The 14,936-nt window shown below is 35.7% G+C and overlaps 1 protein-coding gene across 1 annotated transcript in view; it reads left to right on the forward strand.

Annotated features, from left to right (window-relative positions):
• The first annotated feature begins 207 nt into the window (after window positions 1-207).
• Window positions 208-14,936, forward strand: part of FOXR2 (forkhead box R2) — a 69,087-nt gene continuing 54,358 nt past the window's right edge. Inside the window, exon 1 of the mRNA XM_021080155.2 lies at window positions 208-369. The gene's annotated coding sequence lies outside the window, so the exon portion shown is untranslated. The remainder of the gene's footprint in view (window positions 370-14,936) is intronic.

The raw sequence follows: 14,936 nt of genomic DNA on the forward strand, positions 1-14,936 counted from the left end.
TTACAAGGAGAGCCTTCCCACTGAGCCAGGGCAACTTGTCTCCCATTGTGAAATATGCTTATGATCACTCATAATTTCCATCATTCCCTTTCATAATACACCCATACCTCAGCAAAAATATTTTCCATCTTTGTCCAATTTATTCCCCACCCTTAATCCCCTTCTCTTTCTTGATTTCTTCCTTTGGTCTTTCGTTATTGGAACTAGGTGCTGAAGTACAAGATGTACATATGACCTCTTATGACTAAAGGAAAAGGAAAATCACCACTTCTGACAAGATTTCTGCAGCAAGGAATAACAATGTGTTTGGGGAAGATTTTGACCTTTCATTTCATCACAGCTGGAGCATTTTGTTTTGCTACAAGCAAGGTCAGTAGCTGAATCTTGACAGTATTTTAGTGGTTCAAAGGTATCTAAAGAGTGATTGCCAGTATCCTAGTGTGTGATGCTTCTCTGTCTTGGTGTGATGAACAGTTATGTGGACTTCAGTATGAGCAGGGTTTATTAAAGGTGTATGTAAGTGGCACTGAGGGTCCTGCTATGGGAAAAGCATACTTTATTTATGAAAGGGATGAGGATTTCCTTAGTTTTAGTTGTTTCTGCCTTCTGTCCTATATCTTGCTGAGAAAAAAAAAAGATTTTTACAAATTGGTTGAAAAAGATAGCATATATCTTTACAACTTACGTACTGTTTGTTGAGTTTACATTTATGTTAAGCATTTTGCAAATCATTTTTAATACTTTTATTTTATTTTAATTTATTTACATCTAGTAATTTTATTTACCATATTTAGCCTATTTTTGATTTTTTTTTGTGTTTTTTATATTTAAGAGGGCTTTACTTAAAATAATTTTCTTTTTTTAAAATAATTTTCATTCAATGACACAAAAGTTTTGCTCTTAGGACTAAAGTTCTACACACTGATCTGGTCTGGGTCTGGTTCCTTGTATAAGGGCCAAGGATAAGGACTCTGACCTGACAGAATTGGACTGCCTGATTAATCTGAGAATATGAGATATTTTATAAAAACATGTTCTTTCAGTTATATATGAGTGATTTTATTAGACTACATATAAACCACATGGGCAATCTCCCAAGTGTCAGAGGGTTCATTCCCACAGAATTTCAATGCAGAAACTCCCTTAGACAAACTTCTCAAGTCTTGCCTATTCTACCTAGTACTTACATATGAGCCACAACTTAAGTAGCTGCATCTTGGTATTGTTGAGGAAAGCCAAATGGCATTGAAGAGGTGAGGTTTGGTCTTAGTTTGATATTTTGTGATGGTCAAAAATAAGGGTCCCAATCTAGATGAAGATGACTTGAAGTGTGTGTGGTAATAATGAGGGTCTTGCTATAGCAAAGACCTTCTTCATGTATTGTATTAAGGGACCGCCTTGTTTTCAGTTGTTTCTGCCTGTTTGTCTTTAGAAAAGAGGTGGTAATCCTATCTTCCTCAAACTGAGAAGAACATGGATGAAGATGTTAAATTGACTATGGTCAAAGTAGACAATTTCATGAAAATAACAAGAAGATAATATACAATTACTTTTGTTTTGAAATTTGAAGTGCATAATAGTTTTACATTCTGTGTTATTTCCCCCAGATCTTTTCATTAAGTATTTTTTCCAAAAATTTTCAAGCATACAAATTATTTACCATACTTTTACTTCTGAGAAGATGCTATAGACATACATTTCTCTATTCCTGATAAGTACAACTAAAGCCCTAGATATCATGTACAAAACAAAAATAAGAAGACTCGGAAAGGTGAAGAAAAGAAAGACCAATTATGGACCTCAAGTCCCGAGAAACAATGTGGTAATGAGTTCCATGGGTTTTTCTTTTTGCATACTATATCCCAGACTGGGTACTAGAAAAGGTGGCAACATAAAAACTCCAAACTCTGCCCACAAAGGGTCCCCAAAAAAGCCTGATCACTCTAGCCAAGGATCTGGAAAGGGGAATGCCAACATAACATAAATTTTTGAAAAATAATTGCTCTTCAGATAAACATCACAGAAAAAGTTCTGGACCCATGCCCATCCCCACTAATGATGACAGAGTGTGGCTAGACTTCCACCCCAAGCAGGAAATAATAGGAGTTCAAACTCCCTCCCCACAACCATGTGGTGTCAGACAAGTTGGAGTAGGAATATAGGACTTTAATCTTCACAGGGTAAGAACAATTCTCATCCACCCCCATGGTGTCAGTGGAGACCAAATGGGGAACTGGAACTTCTACCTCCATTCAGCCTCTCACCTACCCCACTTCCATGATATCCAGGAGATTAGTGGAGAACTGGGATTGTCACAACCATCAAGTAGTAATGAGGTCACTACCCTTTGGTGGTGTAGTGAAGGCCATTGGTTAAGTAGTAATGAGGCACTTTTACCCTTCCCAGCCAGTGAGATATAAATTGAGGTTTAGTGGAAACTGGACCCCCTCAGCAGTAACGAGAAAGCCCTTCACCAGGTGTCAGTGGAGACCAAGTAGGAAACTTGGATTTCCACCCAGAGATGACAGTAACAAGGTGGCACCTCATCACTCCCTGCTGGATCAGTGTAAAAGAAAGCCAGCTAAAACAAAAGTGTTTAAATAAGGTCCAGGATCTCATAAAGCCCCAAATGACCAAGTTTCAATCAAAACCCCCTTTTAAATTTAGAACCATAATGATCTCAACCTAAAGCAAAAAAAAAAAAAAGATATTAACATCAACAGGGCGGAAGTGTTGGAATTATCTTGTAAAGATTTTAAAGCAGCCATCATAAAAAATCATCAATGAGCAATTATGAACACACTCAAAACAAAACGAAAAAAATACGTCTACCAATAAAATAGAATGTTCCATCAAAGAAATAGCTACTTTAAAGAAGAGCTGAAAAGTACAATAACCCAAATTAAAAACTCAATGGGTGAGTTAAACAGTGGGATGGAAGGACAGAATAGCTGAAATTGAAGATAAAATTATAGAAATTACCCATTCTGAACAAAGATAAACTAGACTGGAAAAAATGGTAAAAAATAAATCTCAAAGATCTGTAGGACTCTAATAGAAAATGTTACATTTATGTTATTGGAAAATAGTTCTCATAGGAAAATAGAATATGGGTAGTGCTTCAAACATAATGCCTGAAATTTCCCAAATTTGATAAAGAACATAGACCTACATATATAAGAAGCAGAGATAATGCAATATGTGATAAACCCAAAGAAATCTACACCAAGACACATCATAATCAAATATCTGAAGACTAGACAAAGAAAAACATTTTTAAAATAGTGAGAAAGAAGAATACCTTACCTATAAGGGAAAACCAGTTTAATGACTGGATTGTCCATCAGAAACTCTGGAAAACAGAAGGAAGTGGCATACCATTTTTCAAGTGCTGAGAGAAAGGAAATTCAAAGCCAGAATCCTGTGTTCTAAAGAACAATTTTTAGGAATGAAAGGAAATGGAGACATTCTCAGATAAAGGAAAACTAAGAAAATTGTTCACCAGCAAACCTATTCTAAATTGTAAAAAAGATAATGAAACAAAGAAAAAAGGGACATAGTAAGCAAAAATATGGGTAAGACAAGACTTTCCTTCTCTTCTTGAGTTTTCTAAATTATGTTTGATAGTTGAAGTAAAAATAATAATGTTGTCTGATGTGGTTCTACATATATGTAGAGGAAACATTTAATTTATAAAAAGGAGAGGGTAAAGGGATGTAAATGATGGTAAGATTTCTACGCTGAATTTGAACTGGTAAAATGATACCAATAGACGTTTTAACTTATGTATATATAATGTAGCATACCTAAAAAAATTATAAAAACATATTTACTTAAAAATAGTGAATGAATCAAAATGGACCTCTAAAAATATATAAGAAACCCACAGAAGTGCAGGAAAAGAAAACAATGACAACATCTTAAAAAAATTAAAAGCCATAGTCTATCAATAACAATGACAACACCTTGCAAAACTGTAGTATAAAATCACCCCCAAGAAAAGTGTTAGCAAACAATTAAACAATATGTTAAAATGATCATCATACATCATGATAAAGTGGGATTTATTCCAGGGATGAAAGGGTCGCTCAACATCCACAAGTTTATCAATGCAATACACCACATTAACAAAAGGATGTATAGAAAACAATAAAACCATGAAAACATATGCTTAATAGCATATCAATTAGGGAAATGCAAATTAAAATTTCAATGAGATATTACATAACTTTTGGAACAGCTAAGATAAAAATATTAATATACCTCATACTGTTGAGAATGCAAACTAGTCACCGAAACATTGCTGGAGGGAGTACAATATAGTAGAGTTATGGCAGAAAACAATTTGGAAGTTCCTTATTTAACTAAATATGCAATTACCATATGACCCAGCTGTTATATTCTTGGGACTTTATCTCAGAGAAATGAACATTTATGTTCATTGTATTACAAAATATATATATGTATGTTTATAGCAGCTTTATTCATAATAGCCCCAAACTGTATAAAACCTATATTTCTTTCAGTGTGTTAATGATTAAACAAACCATAGTCATTCAAGCCGTGGACTACTACTACTCGGCAATAAAGTGGAATGAACTACTGATACACAAAACAACTTGGATAGATCTCCAGGGAATCATTTTGCATGAGAAATAAGTCAAAAAATTATATGCTATAAGGTTTCATTTATGTAACATTTTTGAAAAGACAAAGCTATAGAAGTGGAAAACTGATTTGTGGTTGCCAGATTTAAGAGCAGGGCAGAGCAGGAGGGAGGCCACTGTATATATAAAAAGACAACACAAGGGAACCTTGTGGTGAAGGCACTGTTTTTGTTTTTATCCCGACCAAGGCAGTCTTTGTATAATTAAATAGAAATGCGGACAAGTACAGATAAAACTGGGGAAATTCGAATAAGATTGGTGGATTGTATCAATGTCAACATTGCTTGTGGTATTATATTATATGATTTTTTCTGTCTTTAAATTTTTTATTGAGCTACAACTGACCTATAATATTGTATTAGTTTTAGAGGTACAACAAAATGACTTCATACATGTATATATAGAAAATAATCCCAGCAATGAGTTTAGTTAATATTTATCACCACACATAGTTAGAATTTTTTTTCTTGTGGTGAAAAATTTTAAGATCTATGTTCTTGGCAACTTTCAAATACACAATACACAATACAGTATTTTTAATATAGTCACCATGTTATACATTACATCCACAGGATTTATTTATCTCATTACTAGAAGTATGTACCTTTGATCACCTACACTCATTTTGCCCACTTCTCTATTTGCCTTCTCTGACAACCACCAATCTGTTCTTGGTATCTATCAGTTGGTTTTCATTGAGGTTCTCTATTTATAACTAAGGTCATACAGTATTTTTCTTTCTGTCTGACCAATTTCACTTAGTATAATACTCTTGAGGTCCATCCATGTTGTTGCAAAAGTGAGGAGTTCCTTTTTTATGTCTGAATAATATTCCATTTAATATTTATATATTTATCATATTATTTATTAACTCATCTATTGAGAAGAACATTGTTGTTTACATCTTTTGGTCATTGTAAATAATGCTACAATGAACAAGATAGTGATTTCATTTCCCAGAGGTAGAATTGCTAGATTATATGTTAGTACTATTTCTAATTTTTTGAGAAAATGCCATACTGTTTTCTGTAGTGGCTGTACCAAATGACATTTCTATCAACAGTGCACAAGAGCTCCATTTTCTCCATGTCTTCACCAACATGTTTCTTTGTCTTTTTGATGATAGCCATTCTAACAGATGAGAGGTAATATCTTATTATAGTTTTGATTTGCATTCTCCTGATGATTAGTGATGTTGGGCACCTTTTCATGTACCTCTTGACTATGTGAATGTCCTTTTTGAAAAATGTCTATTCAGATCCTCTGTTCACTTTTTAATTGGATTGTTTGTTTTATGCTAATTAGTTGTATGAGTTATTTATATATTTTGAATATTAACCTCTTATCAAACATATAATCTTCAAATATTTTCTCCAATTCCATAGATTTCCATTTTATTTTGTTGATGATTTCCTTTGCTGTACAGAGGCTTTTTAGTTTGATATAGTCCCATTTGATTATTTTTGCTTTTGTTGCCTTTGCTTTTGGTGTAAAATGCAAAAAAATCATTGCCAAAGGAGCTAACTCATTACATTTTCTTCTAGGAGTTTTATAGTTTTAGGTATTTTATTCAGTTTTTATTCTATTTTTGGTAGATTTTACATATGGTATTATCTTATGGTTGTCCAGTTTCATTCTTTTCATCTGGCTGTCCAGTATTTTCAACATTATTTATTGAAGAGACTATACTTTCACCATTGTATTTCTTAGTTCCTTTGTCATAAATTAACTGATCATATATCTGTGGGTTTATTTCTGGGCTCTTAGTTCTGTTTCACTGATCTACATGTCTTTTTTTCCCAATACCACACTGTTTTGATTATTATGGTTTTGGCAAATAGTGCTAGAATTGAAGTGCTATGCCTCCAGCTTTGTTATTTCTTAAGATTACTTTGACTATTAAGTTCTTTTTTTATTCTGTACAAATTTTAGGATTACTTGTTGTACTTCTGTGAAATATGCTCCTGGCATTTGACAATCATTATAATGAATCTCTAGATTGCTTTGAGTAGTATGGATATTAACTACATTAATTCTACGACTCTCTTAGCAGCATCTCATTGCTAATCCATTCCAAAGGCAATAGTCTGCACCTATTAACCCCAAATTCCCAGTCCATCCCTCTCCCTCCCCTTCCCCCTTGGCAACCAAAGTCTATTCTCCAAGTCCATGATTTTCTTTTCTGTGGAAAGTTTCATTTGTGCAATATTAAATTTATATCAATGTCAGTTTTTAGTGTATAGGTATCTCCCTTCCCTGGTTAAATTTATTCCTACATGTTTTTAAAGGTATGCTATATTTTTATTAATAAAATATGTGTAATGTATTTTATTACATATATTACATGAGCATTTAAATTTATTTCATTTATTACATATATTACTTATTCCTGCATAATTTTATTTTGTTTGATGTGATTTCAAAAAGTCTCATTTTCTTTTTTAAAAAAATTACTATAGTTTATTTACAATGTTCTGTCAATTTCTGCTGTACAGCAAAGTGACTGATATATATACATATATTTATATATATATATAATATATATATATATATTTTCTTTTTCTCACATTATCCTCCATCAAGTTCCATCACAAATGATTGGATATAGTTCCCTGTGCTATAGAGTAGGATCTCATTGCTTATCCACTACAAATGCAATAGTTTGCATCTACTAATCCCAAACACCCAGTCCATGTCACTGCCTCCTCCTCCTCCTCCTTGGCAACCACAAATCTGTTATCCATGTCCATGAGTTTGTTCCTTCTGTGTAGATAAATTTTTTGTGCCATATATTAGATTCCAGATATAAGTGATATCATATGGTATTTGTCTTTCTCTTTCTAACTTATTTCACTCAGGATGAGATTCTCTAGTTCCATCCATGTTGCTGCCAATGGCATTATTTTGTTCCTTTTTATGGCTGAGTAATTTTCCATTGTGTATATGTACCACATCTACTTAATCAATTCATCTGTTAATGGACAATTTAGATTGTTTGCATGTCTTGGCTATTGTGAAAAGTGCTGCAATGAACATACAGGTGCATGTGTCTTTTTCAATGAAAGTTTTGTCTGGATATATATGCCCAGGAGTGGGATTGCTGGGTCATATGGTAGTTCTATGTATAGATTTCTAAGGTACCTCCATACTGTTTTCCATAGTGGTTGTACCAATTTACATTCCCACCAACAGTGAAAGGGGGATCCCCTTTCTCTGCACCCTCTCCAGAATTTGTTTTTTGTAGATTTATTAATAATAGCCATTCTGGCAGGTATGAGGTATACCTCATTGTAGTTTTGATTTGCATTTTTCTAATAATTAGTGATGTAGATTATTTTTTCATGTGCTTGTTGGCCATCAGTATGTCTTCTTTGGAGAAATATCTATTCAGGTCTTCTGCCCATATTACAATTGGGTTGTTGGGTTTTTTTGCTGTTGATTTTTATGAGTTGTTTGCATATTTTGGAGATTAAGCCCTTGTTGGTTGCGTCATTTGGAACTATCTTCTCTTATTCTGCAGGTTTTTTTTTTTTTCATTTTTGTTTCAGTGATTTCCTTTCTTGTTCAAGGGCTTGTTTTCTTAATTCCTCTTTCAGATAGTTTTTATATTAGTGTATAGAAATGTAACATATTTTGTATACTGATTTTCTATCCTGCAACTTTACTGAATTTGTGTATTAGTTCTAACAGGTTGTGTGTGTGTTCGTGCATGTGTGTGTGTGTGGAGTCTTCAGGGTTTTCTATATATATCATGTAATGTGCAAATACAGTTTTACATCTTCATTTCCTATTTGGCTGACCTTTTTTCTTCTTTCTTATTTTCTTTCCTTGATTGCACTGGCTAGAACTTTGAGTAGTATTTTGAATAAACGTTATGAGAATGGGCATCCTTATCTTGTCCTTCATGTTGGGGGAAAAGCTTTGAGGATTTTACCAGTGAGTATGATGCTAGCAGTGGGCTTGTCATATATAACCTTTCATTTGTTGAACTATATTCCCTTATACCCACTTTGTTCAAATTTCTTTTTTTTATCATGTATGAATATTGGGATTTTGTCAAATGCTTTTTCTGTAACCATTGAAATGATCATATGGTTTTTATTCTTTACTTTTATTAATGTGGTGTATTACATGGATAGATTTGTAGATATTGACTCATCCTTGCATGTCTGGAATAAATCCAAATTTATCATGATGCATGATGATCATTTTATTTTTATTTTTTTCATGTTTTTTATTACTCAAATGAATTTATCACATCTGTAGTTGTATAATGATCATAACAATCTGATTTCACAGGATTTCCATCCCACAGCCCAAGCATATCCCCCCACCACCCAAACTGTCTCCTCTGTAGACCATACGTTTTTCAATGTCTGTGAGTCAGCACCTGTTCTGCAAAGAAGTTCTGTCTGTCCTTTTTTCAGATTCCACATGTCAGTGAAAGCATTTGATGTTGGTGTCTCATTGTATGGCTGACTTCACTTAGCATGATAGTCTCTAGGTCCATCCATGTTGCTAAAAATGCTGATATTTCGTTCTTTTTGATGGCTGAGTAACATTCCATTGTGTATATGTACTACATCTTGATCCACTCCTCTGTCGATGGACATTTAGGTTGTTTCCATGTCTTGGCTATTGTAAATAGTGCTGCAATGAACATGGGAGTACGTGTGTCTTTGCAAGTCGTGGTTTTCTCTGGATAGATGCCCAGGAGTGGGATTGCTGGATCAAATGGTAGTTCTATGTTTAGTTTTCTGAGGAATTTCCATACAGCTTTCCACAGTGGTTGCACCAATTTACAATCCCACCAACGGTGTACTAGGGTTCCTTTTTCTCCACACCCTTTCCAGCACTTATTGTCTGTATACTTTTGGATGATGGCCATTCAGGCTGGTATAAGGTGGTACCTCAGCGAGGTTTTGATTTGCATTTCTCTAATAATGAGTGACACTGAACATATTTTCATGTGTTTCTCGGCCATCTGTAAGTCTTTTTTGGAGAACTTTCTGTTTAGATCTTCTGCCCATTTTTTGATGGGGTTTTTTGGTTTTTTGGTATGGAGCTACAGAAAGTGTTTATAAATTTTGGAGATTAATCCCTTGTCGGTCGATTCATTTGCAAAGATTTTCTCCCATTCTGTGGGTTGTCTTTTTGTGTTGTTTGGGGTTTCCTTTGCTGTGCAGAAACTTTGAAGTTTGAGTAGGTCCCATTTGTTTATTTTTCTTTTTATTGTCAATACTCTGATAGGTGGATCTGAGAAGATGTTGCTGTCTTTTATGTCAGAGAGTGTTTGGCCTATGTTTTCCTCTAGGAGTTTGATAGTGTCTGGTCTTATATCTAGGTCTTTAATCCATTTGGAGTTTCTTTTTGTGTATGGTGTTAGGGAGTGTTCTAATTTCATTCTTTTCCATGTGGCTGTCCAGTTTTCCCAGTGCCACTTATTGAACAAGCTGTCCTTTCTCCATTGTATAGTCTTGCTTCCTTTGTCATAGATTAGTTGGCTGTAAGTGCATGGGTTTAATTCTGGGCTTTCTATCCTGTTCCACTGATCTATATGTCTGTCCTTGTGCCAGTACCACACAGTTTTGACAACTGTTGCTTTGTAGTATAGTCTGAAGTCCGGGAGCCTGATTCCTCCAGCTCCATTTTTCTTTTTCAGGATATCTTTGGCTATTTTGGGTCTTTTGTGCTTCCAAACAAACTTTAAAATATTTTGTTCAAGTTCTGTGAAAAATGTCCTTGGTAATTTGATAGGGATTGCATTGAATTTGTAGATTGCCTTGGGTAGTATAGTCATTTTGATAATATTAACTCTTCCAATCCACGAGCATGGTATATCTTTCCATCTCTTTGTGTCATCTTTGATATCTTTCATCAGTGGCTTGTAGTTTTCAGAGTACAGGTCTTTTGTTTCTTTAGGTAGGTTTACTCCTAGGTATTTTCTTCTTTTGGATGTGATGGTAATTGCTTCTCTAATTTCCTTTTCTGCTTTTTCATTGGTAGTATATAGAAATGCTATCAATTTCTGTGTATTGATTTTGTATCCTGCGACTTTGCCAAATTCGTGGATAAGCTCTAACAGTTTTCTGGTAGGGTCTTTCGGATTCTCTAGGTACAGTATCATGTCATCTGCAAATAGTGATAGTTTTCCTTCTTCCTTTCCAATTTGGATTCCTTTTATTTCTTTTACTTCTCTGATTGCTGTGGCTAGGACTTCCAGAACTATGTTGAAGAGTAGTGGCGAGAGCGGACAACCTTGCCTTGTTCCTGATCTCAGTGGGAATTCTTTCAGCTTTTCACCATTGAGAATGATGTGCTGTGGGTTTGTCATATATGGCCTTTATCATTTTGAGGTAGGTTCCCGTTATGCCCACTTTCTGAAGGGTTTTTATCAGAAACCGGTGTTGGATTTTGTCAAAATCATTTTCTGAATCTATTGGGAGGATCATATGGTTTTTATTCTTCAGTTTGTTAATGTAGTGTATCACACTGATGGATTTGTGGATATTGAAGAACCCTTGCATCCCTGGGATAAATCCCACTTGATCTTGATGTACAATCCTTTTAATGTATTGTTGGATGTGGTTTGCTAGTATTTTGTTGAGGATTTTTGCATCAATGTTCATCAGTGAAATTGGCCTGTAGTTTTCTTTTGTTGTGGTATCTTCGTCTGGTTTTGGTATGAGGGTGATGGTGGCCTCATAGAATGAGTTTGGGAGTATCCCTTCTTCTGCAATTTTTTGAAATAGTTTCAGAAGAAGAGGTGTTAGCTCTTCTCTAAATGTTTGATAGAATTCACCTGTGAAGCCATCTGGTCCTGGACTTTTGTTTGTTGGAAGTTTTTTAATCATAGTTTCAATTTCAGTTCTTGTGATGGGTCCATTCATCTTTTCTATTTCATCTTGGTTTAGTTTTGGAAGATTGTACTTTTCTAGGAATTTGTCCATTTCTTCTAGGTTTTCCATTTTATTGGCATATAGTTGCATATAGTAGTCTCTTATGATCCTTTGTATTTCTGTGGTGTCCATTGTTACTTCTCCTTTTTCATTTCTAATTTTATTGATTTGAGTCCTCTCTTTTGCTTGATAAGTCTGGCTAGCGGTTAATCAATTTTGTTGATCTTTTCAAAGAACCAGCTTTCGTTTCATTGATCTTTTCTATGGTTCTCTTCGTTTCTATTTCATTGATTTCTGCTCTGATCTTTATGATTTCTTTCCTTCTACTAACTTTAGGTCTTGTCTGTTCTTCTCTCTCAAGCTGCTTTAGATGTAAAGTTAGCTTGTTTATTTGGGCTTTTTCTTCTTTCCTGAGGTGGGCTTGTATTGATCTAAACTTTCCTCTTAGAACGGCTTTTGCTGCATCCCATAGGTTTTGGAGTGTCGTATCTTCATTGTCATTTGTGGCTAGGTATTTTTTAATTTCCTCTTTGATTTCTTCAGTGATCCATTGGTTGTTTAGTAGCATGTTGTTGAGTCTCCAGGTGTTTGTGTTTTTTGCAGTTTTTTTCTTGTTGTTGATTTCCAGTCGTATAGCATTGTGGTCGGAAAAGATGCTTGATATGATTTCAATTTTCTTAAAGTTACTGAGGTTGGAATTGTAGCCCAGGATATGGTCAATCTTAGAGAATGTTCCATGTGCACTTGAGAAGAATGTGTATTCTGTTGCTTTTGGATGGAATGTCCTATAAATATCTCTTATGTCCATCTGGTTTAATGCATCATTCTGGGCCTGTGTTTCCTTATTGATTTTCTGTCTGATTGATCTGTCCATTGCAGTAAGTGGGGTGTTAAAGTCCCCCACTATGATTGTGTTATTGTCGATTTGTCCTTTTAAGGTTGTTAGCAGTTGCCTTATATATTGCAGTAAACCTGTGTTGGGTGCGTAGATATTTAAAATTGTTATAACATCTTCTTGGATTGATCCTTTGATCATTATGTAATGTCCTTCTTTGTCCCTGAAAATATTCTTCATGTTAAAGTTTATTTTGTCTGATATGAGTATTGCTACTCCAGCTTTCTTTTGATCCCTGTTTGCATGAAATATTTTCTTCCATCCTCTCACTTTCAATTTGTATGTGTCCCCAGAAGTGAAGTGGGTCTCTTGAAGACAGCATATATATGGGTCTTGTTTTTGTATCCATTCAGCCAGTCTATGTCTTTTGGTTGGGGCGTTTATTCCATTCACATTTAAGGTAATTATTGATATGTATGTTATTATTGCCATTTTATTAATTACTTTGGGTTTGTTTTTGCTGCTCTTTTTCCTTTCCTTCTTCTCTTGTTCTTTTCTGTCTATAGAAGTTCCTTTTGTATTTGTTATAAGGATGGTTTAGTGTTGCTGAATTCTCTCAGCTTTTGCTTATCTGTGAAGGTCTTGATTTCTCCTTCAAATCTGAATGTAAGCCTTGCTGGGTCAAGTAATCTTGGTTGGAGGTTTTTTCCTTTCATCACGTTGAGTATATCATGCCACTCCCTTCTAGCCTGCAGAGTTTCTGTTGAAAAATCTGCTGATAGCCTTATCGGGGTTCCTTTGTATGTTATTTGTTTCTTTTCCCTAGCTGCTTTCAAGATTTTCTCTTTGTCTTTAATTTTGGCCAGTTTTGATTAGTATGTGCCTCGGGGTGTTCCTCCTTGGGTTTATTTTGTATGGTACTCGTTGTGCTTCCTGGATTTGAGTGAGTGATTCCTTCCCCATGTTAGGGAAGTTTTCAGCTATTATCTCTTGGAATATTTTTTATGTCCCCTTTTCTCTCTCTTCTCCTTCTGGCACCCCTATAATACGGATGTTGGTGCGTTTCACGTTGTCCCAGAGTTCTCTGAGACTCTCTTCATTTCTTTTCAGTCTTTTTTCTCTTTTCTGTTCTGCATCCGTAATTTCCACTAATCTGTCCTCCACCTCGCTTATTCATTCTTCTGCCTCCTGTATTCTGCTGTTAGCTGCTTCTAGTGAATTTTTTATTTCAGTTATTGTATTTTGCATCTCTTCTTATTTGAGTTTTATATCTTGCATCTCTTTGGTCAGTGTTTCCTGTAAGTTATCCATCTTTGCCTCCAGTTTATTTCCAATGTCTTGTATCTTCTTCAGCATCAACAGTCTAAGTCTTTTTCCTGGAGGCTGAGAATCTCCTCATGGCTCAGCTGTTTTTCTGGGGTTTTTTCTTTCTCCCTCATCTGAGTTATAGCCCTCTGTCTTTTCATTTTTATAGGTTTTTGGTGTGGTGACCTTTTTACAGATAATAGAGTTGTAGCCTCTCTTACTTCTGATGTCTGCCCCCCTTGTGGCTGAAGTGAGTATGGGGGCTTGCTGTAGGCTTCCTGATGGGAGGGGCTGATGCCTGCCCCCTGGTAGGAGGAGCCGATTCTCATCCCTCTGGTGGGTGGGGCTTAGTCTCTGGATGGGATTAGAGGCATCTGTGTGCCTGAGGGGTCTTTAGGTAGCCTGTTTACTGAGGGGTGGTGCTGTGATCCCACCTGGGTTGTTGTTTGCCCTGGGGCTTCTCAGTGGCTGGCTGACGGGTGGGGCCAGATTTTCCCAAAACAGCCACCTCCAGAAAAAGGCACAGCTGCTGAATATTCCTGAGAGCTTTGCTTTCAATGTCCTTCCCTCACAACAAGCCACATTCCCCCCTGTTTTCCCAGGATGTCCTCCAACAACTGCGGTCAGGTTGACCCAGATTCCCTTGGAGACTTTGCTTTGCCCTGGGACTCAGTGCACATGAAAATCTGTGTGCACCTTTTAAGAATGGGGTCTCTGTTTCCCCCAGTCCCATGGAGTTCCTGTGCACAGGCCCCACTGGCCTTCAATGCCAGATGCTCCGGGGCTCTTTCTCCCTGTGCCAGATTCCCACACGTGAGAGTTTGATGTGTGGCTCAGAACTCTCACTCCCATAGGTGAGTCTCTGTGAACCAGTTAGTTTCCAGTCTGTGGGGCTTTCCACCCAGGAGGTATGGGGTTGCTTATATCATGAAATCACCCCTCCTACCTCTTGATGTGGCCTCCTCTTTTTCTTCTGGAGTAGGGTATCTTTTTTAAGGTTTCCAGTCCATTTTGGTGAAGTGTGCTCAGTCTTTAGTTGTTAATTTCGTTGTTTTTAGGAGGGAAGTTGAGATCTAGTCCTTCATTTCCACCATCTTAATCCCGTCTCCCTGATGATCATTTTAATGTATTGTTGAATTCAGTTTGCTAAAATTATCTTGAGGGTGATTTTTTTTTTCAATTTTCTCATTCCTGTCTCTTGTATTTTTTATATAATGATTTTTATTTTTT

Source organism: Sus scrofa, chromosome X (genome assembly GCF_054392235.1).
Source record: "Sus scrofa isolate SSC_HxYL_T2T_F1_AM1 chromosome X, Sscrofa_HxYL_maternal_Yorkshire_Landrace_v2.0, whole genome shotgun sequence".
Lineage (NCBI taxonomy): Eukaryota > Metazoa > Chordata > Mammalia > Artiodactyla > Suidae > Sus > Sus scrofa.